This window comes from Epinephelus lanceolatus, chromosome 17, assembly GCF_041903045.1.
Source record: "Epinephelus lanceolatus isolate andai-2023 chromosome 17, ASM4190304v1, whole genome shotgun sequence".
Lineage (NCBI taxonomy): Eukaryota > Metazoa > Chordata > Actinopteri > Perciformes > Serranidae > Epinephelus > Epinephelus lanceolatus.
Window position 1 is genome coordinate 20,388,583 of NC_135750.1, and position 6,000 is coordinate 20,394,582.

The following is a 6,000-nucleotide window of genomic DNA, read 5'->3' on the forward strand; positions in this document are numbered from 1 at the left end:
ACAAACACTGACATTAGTATGAGGCAGAGGGAGAAATTCTTACCTGGTCGACCAGCGCTGTGAGGCATGGCTCTCCCCTTGTCTAATGGTGCGTCTCCCCGATGCAGCCCAGTAGATCTGTCCGGCCTCCTGCGCTCCCTCCCCGGCTGGGCGTCGTGCTTCTCCCCGCTGGTTGTCAGAATCTTTGACCGATCATCCAAAACTAAACGGTTTAGGCGACAACAAAAAGCGGAAGCAACCCTGCTCCAATGAACTAGGGATTGATAAAGGAAGAAGAAAAAATAGAAATAGAAATCAAAGAATACAGAGCGTTGCAGGTGCTGAATTAAAGGGAAGTGTAAAACTTGCTTATATTGGGGTTTAAAACTGGAGTTTAGGATTCAGACAGGCAGCAGCTGGAGCAGTGTCTCACTCAGCACCGTGGGTATACATTAAAATACAATATATTTCGCAATCACTGGTATTTAATTTATTTTTCAAAACTTGTCATCACTTGCTTTTTCTTTTAAAAGTCTAGTTTATTTACAGTGAATTTATTGAGTTGGATTAAAATGCTGTGAATTTGTTTATGACAGTTTTTGTAACATAAATAATACATGCATGAAATTATCAGAGAATAGACATGGTGAAGTTTAGAAGCCCCAAAAAATGTCCCACCCCCATGCACACTAAAAATCGATAATAATAATAATTTATTAAAACGAGAAATTATAGCAGAGTTAATGACACGTTCACGTGCAGGGTTATAACAGCTCTGAACACTGGTAAACATTCACAAAATTACAATGAGCCTCTCTCTCTTTCACACACACACACACACACACACACACACACACACACACACACACTGGCGGTGGAGGTGGGGGCAGAGAGGAAAAAACATCATTACAAAAGTGAGAATCAGGATTCAATTAATACTTATTTATCAATTTTCAGAATTTAATTCAAGTGCACTTTGTCACTCAGTGGTCCGATCACATCTCTTATTTTGAGATTATACATTTATTTATTTTCCATCTTATCAAACACCTTGACCGCTGCCTCTGAAACACTTATCTCCAAGTGCTCCCCTCAAGAGATCCAGTCCAGTCAGATATCACACAGATACATAAACTTCACACTGGAAACTTTCTCTGTGTGTTTAACAGTGTGAGGGAATACAAAAAAAAAGTATAAGGGAGAGTATAAAACTTAGTAACTGGAACATTAACAGATGAATAACCAGTAAAAATGCAATATTACAATATCCACAAGAACGACAGAGCGTGGTAAAGCTATAAAATTCAACATTAAAAGATTATAGCTTCTCTATCGGCTATTTAACAAACATTTTGTATTATAAGACTCTTTACAGTGCTTGAAGTTCAGAAATGGTAATAAGGCTGCCACTGGACCAAGGACCAGTAATGGATATTATGGAACACTTTATATCTAAGATACTCAGCTTAAAAAGAGCTGCTCCTTACTTACTCCTCACGGAAATGGCATTTAAACAGCAGCTTACTTTGCAACTCTGAGTGCTGTCTGTGTTTGAAAACATGAGATTTTCTCGAGGTTTTTATGACATTTAAATGCCTAATCATGTCTAGAAAATATATTAGTGCATCTAGAATGTGAATAAATGAATGTAAATGCATAAACATGGGCCAAAACAGTGAGTTTTACATGTGTGTCTCGATCATTTATGAAGTACAAAATTGTCAACTTCTCCATAATAATGCACAAGACAACATGCTTAATTTACGCCAATTCACAAACTTGGACCTACACATACACACACGTGCACATGCACACACACACACACACACACACACACACACACACTACTGCATTGTTTTTACAGTGTTACTGTTTATTGCTATGAGTATTAAAATTACATTTCCAGCAGTAAGAGCTGACTCTGCCTTGGTAATCTCCACATTAATGATCTTAATAAGTGTTTCTTTCCCTCTATCTGTTCAGGCGACACACTTGGGGTCTGCAGGAAACATCCGAATGGGAGGAACCCAAATCGAGGAGCTTAAATGGCCATAAAGCTGTGTGGGCTGTCAGTAATGGAACCTAAGCTCTTCTCAGAGCTACACACCACATTTACGGGTTATGACTGGAGTCTGCAGGAGAGGCAGATTGAAAATTGAGGGAGAAGAGTGATTTTGGTTGGACGGCGTTGTGGGGGGAGAGAGATCTTATGGCATAGTCCATTAGACTGGTCAATGGTATCTACTCTGTCCAAGATTGCCAGGGGGGCTGAAAGGGAGGGAGTGTGTGTGTGTGTGTGTGTGTGTGTGTGTGTGTGTGTGGGGTCAGGTTAATGTTGAAGTATGTATCTCCAAACCCTCTCTTCCTGTCTCCTCTCCACGGACAGCCAAAGTTCTCACCCGCACTTCTACCTTTCATCCTCCAAAACCCACATGCCACACCACCTCCACCCCTCCTCTCCCCTTTTTAAAAATAGTGTCCCACTTGCTCATGGGCTGAACATTAAATAAACCTCCCTCCTTCACCCTTTGTGCCCCCCATCTCTCCCTGGCACCACCCCCCTCTCCTCACTCAGAGGCCACTGTAACTTGGCTGTGCCCATCATTTATCACACGGCACACACCAGGGCTGAGGTGTGATGCGTTTGAGCTTTTTTTTTTTTACCTAAACAGTATATGAATTTTCAAATCTGTATCACATTTCTTTTCCTCTGATGGGAAATGGACGGCCAAACTAAGACAACAACGGGACAATATGTTTCCTGCCTGGTGTCTGGATGGTTTGTTGGAAATCTGGGCTGAGCGACAGCCAGTATCATCATCATCAACTCTTGCCAGCTTTTCATATTTAAAGCCAGCAAGGGTTTAATTACCAAATGATGACAGTGTCATATGGTACCATGATGGCACAGAATGAGGGTGTGTAATGTGCATACGTGTGTGTGTGTGTGTCTCTCTCCCTCTGTCTCTGTTGTGCGCATTTGTTTGTGGCAAATGTGAACACCTTTGTGTGTTAACATCATGATAGCAGGTAGCTGAGGGGCCTGAACAGGGAGACAGACAGCGGGCAGGAGGTGTTGTGGGAGGAAAAAAAAACACACACAGTAAAACATCTGTAATTTGTAATTCTCTAGTATTCAATGGCTGCTCATGGATTAAAGATTAAAATCTATTGTCTTGACAGATGGGAGAGAGAGGGTAAGGAGAGGGGGACACTCATGCACATCCCATTTCCATTTGTATATGAGCAGCACAGTTTGGCTAATCACAGTGGAAAAATAAGCTGTCTGCTTGCCTCACTCTGGGCAATGCCACCATGAGCCTTCATTCCAGCTGTGGAGACATTAGAGACAGCGGACTCGTTCTGTTGTGATGGGACTGTGTCAGCCTGCAAAGAGTATTTGTTTATTAATATTCCTGTGGGAATAAAGCGCAGAGACGCACTGTGATCAGCAGATAGGAATGGCAGTACAATACAATAACTCCCGTCTTCCCAAAACATTAAACCAGCTGTGAGGAAATGAGCTACCAAGGTGCTGTGGATTACATCAAAAGAGAGCGCTGTAGTCAGATGTCAAGGCCCAGCAATGCAGCAAGAAAGGTGACCGTCAAACTGTGGGTGGTTAATGTGAATATGATTTTTTGCGTGTGTGTGTGTGTGTGTGTGAATTAAATTTGTCATTGGCTTGTTTGAATTGTTAATTTTGCACAGAAAGAGCACAAGACGCTGCATGGGTGAATTTCTTGTTTAGTCTGTGTGGTCTGCACTGAGAGGGCTGTGTATGTGTGTGTGTGTGTGTGTGTGTGTGTGTGTGTGTGTGTGTAGGGGGGTAATGGTCTGGTCAGTGGAGTGAAGCAGACCACCTGAGAGTTGTTTTTGGGCATTAGTGTGTGTTCTTTCTCTCTCTTTTTCTGTGTGTGTGTGTATGTGTGTGATATATGACACTGGCCATCTGAAGGAGGTGCCTTGCTCTCCCTCTCCAAGCTGCATGAAAGGGAGCTGAGAAGCCTGATGAATTAAAGCCTCTCTTCAATAAAACATCAGAGTCTTTCAGTAACACACGCTTGAGATGCCCCAGTAATTGACTTTTGGACTTTAGGATTTACATGAACCCTCCAAAAGCAGCTTACCTGTGCAGTGATGCCCCTTGAGTCTGCATCCATTCCCTGCTGATGTGGATTTCCATAAACTCATGCAATCTTTTTTTTTTCCTTCCATCTCTGATAAATGCAAAACTATCCACTGTAGATAATTTGAGGGATTTATTGAAGTGTTTGAATTTATTCATCTTGAATACAAAATCTTGCCAAATAAATCTTAATCCATCGATATTTGGCACATTCTAATGTAGTCGGCCTACAGATTGCACTCAATGGCTGTTTGCTCATTTATAGAATTACCATAAGTATGAACATTGCTCCGATTTTATTTATCTACTTGAGGTGATTCTATACTTGCAGTACAGTTTGTTTGTATATTAATGTCAGACGTCATTCAAAGGTAGAAAATGATCATGTTTGGCTGCATAAAAGCTGCCATTTTTAGCCAAATTGACACAAGAAAAATACAACGTATGTCATAAAAAACATCTTATTGGAGCAGAAAATAAGACACACACTCATGCTGGACAAGTGCAGTATATTGGATGTCAAACACACACATTTGTGACTGTCTGTCAGACCAAACATTATTCATTGCAGTCAGTCAAAGTAGCCCAAGAGGCTTTGGTACCTTTTTGTTCTCTCACAGCCAGAACCCAGAAGCTATTAAAGAGGGCAGGGCTGGTGCGATGTACGATTTATTGGTCCATTCCTCACAAGTGCCAAGTAACATTTGCTCCTTATATCTTTCACCATATATGAAATGTGAATTCTGGGCAGAAATGGGAGACTACAATTATAATATTACACGTTAGAACGTAGAAATCTGCGTGTTGGAGAGATGCAAAGTTGTGAATTTACTCCTCGTCTCACACAGCACATAATAAACTCTTTAACAAGATGGGGAAAGTAAGAATGAAGGGAGATCTATGGGAGGGGCAGAGGAGCTTGGCAGATTTAATTAATTACTGCATATTAAAATGTTTGTTTACAGAAGTGAGCAGCTACAAGAGGTCCAATGTTAATTAATTTAAGGCGTACTTCCCCCCAGCCTCAGCGATGTGTCACAAGCTGCAGAGCTACTCCCTTTGGCAGGGACTCTGCGTCTCATTGGATATCCATCAATTGCTGTGAGGTGTGTAAGAAACAAAGATGCACGCCGCACAAATTAGACTCAATGTTACCATTGTTGCATATTAAGATTTCTAATTAGCAAGCAGAAGGAAAAGGTGAAGTGAGGAATATGTGGAGCATGGATGGCCGTTAAGGAAACGCAGCAGCTGAGGCACGGATGTTTATCTGTGGAGCATCTACATTATTTTCTGTTTCACTATTGAAATTACTGGTCCATGCTAAGCAGCCCAGACGCTCATGTCCAAAGCATTTGTTGACAGGTTCAGCGACTGGACAAAGTCAGACTGCTTAACACGTGTGCTGCTTCTGTCTGGTCTCCAGAGGTTCCTCTTCGGACAATGATGTATCTGACTCCCCTCCGAGGTCAGCTGGACTGAGTCCAGAACATCACCTGCAATCAATAGTGTGGGTAAAGCAGGCCCAACTGAACGCATGTGAGGGCAAAGACTCCACTCAGAAGCCCACTGTGGGAAAAAAAGGCCTGCATGGCCCATTGCCTTGCTAAAACCAAACCACAGCCAGGTTTGGACGCCTGGCACACTGGTGTCTTTAGGAGAGAGGTGGAAAGATGGTGAAAATAGAGACAGAGACAGAAAGAAAAGCCTGTCCCAGAGGAAAATTTTGCTGCTGATAATCTTCTTTTCTTTGTATCATCAAAAATAAATCAGCTTCTTTTTTGGAGAATATTACATTCTGACCTGTTTCTCCTAACCAACCTCTTAGCAAACATAAGGAGCAAGAGAATTGTTAATCTCAAGAGTTCTTTTGCTGTGCTCATAGGCTTCTC

At 41.9% G+C, this 6,000-nt stretch overlaps 1 long non-coding RNA gene across 1 annotated transcript in view; it reads left to right on the forward strand.

The window, feature by feature from the left end:
* Positions 1–5,307, forward strand: part of LOC144467486 (uncharacterized) — an 89,451-nt gene extending 84,144 nt beyond the window's left edge. The window contains exon 4 of the long non-coding RNA XR_013493679.1: positions 1,963–5,307. This is a non-coding gene — a long non-coding RNA (uncharacterized LOC144467486). The remainder of the gene's footprint in view (positions 1–1,962) is intronic.
* The last annotated feature ends 693 nt before the right edge of the window (positions 5,308–6,000 follow it).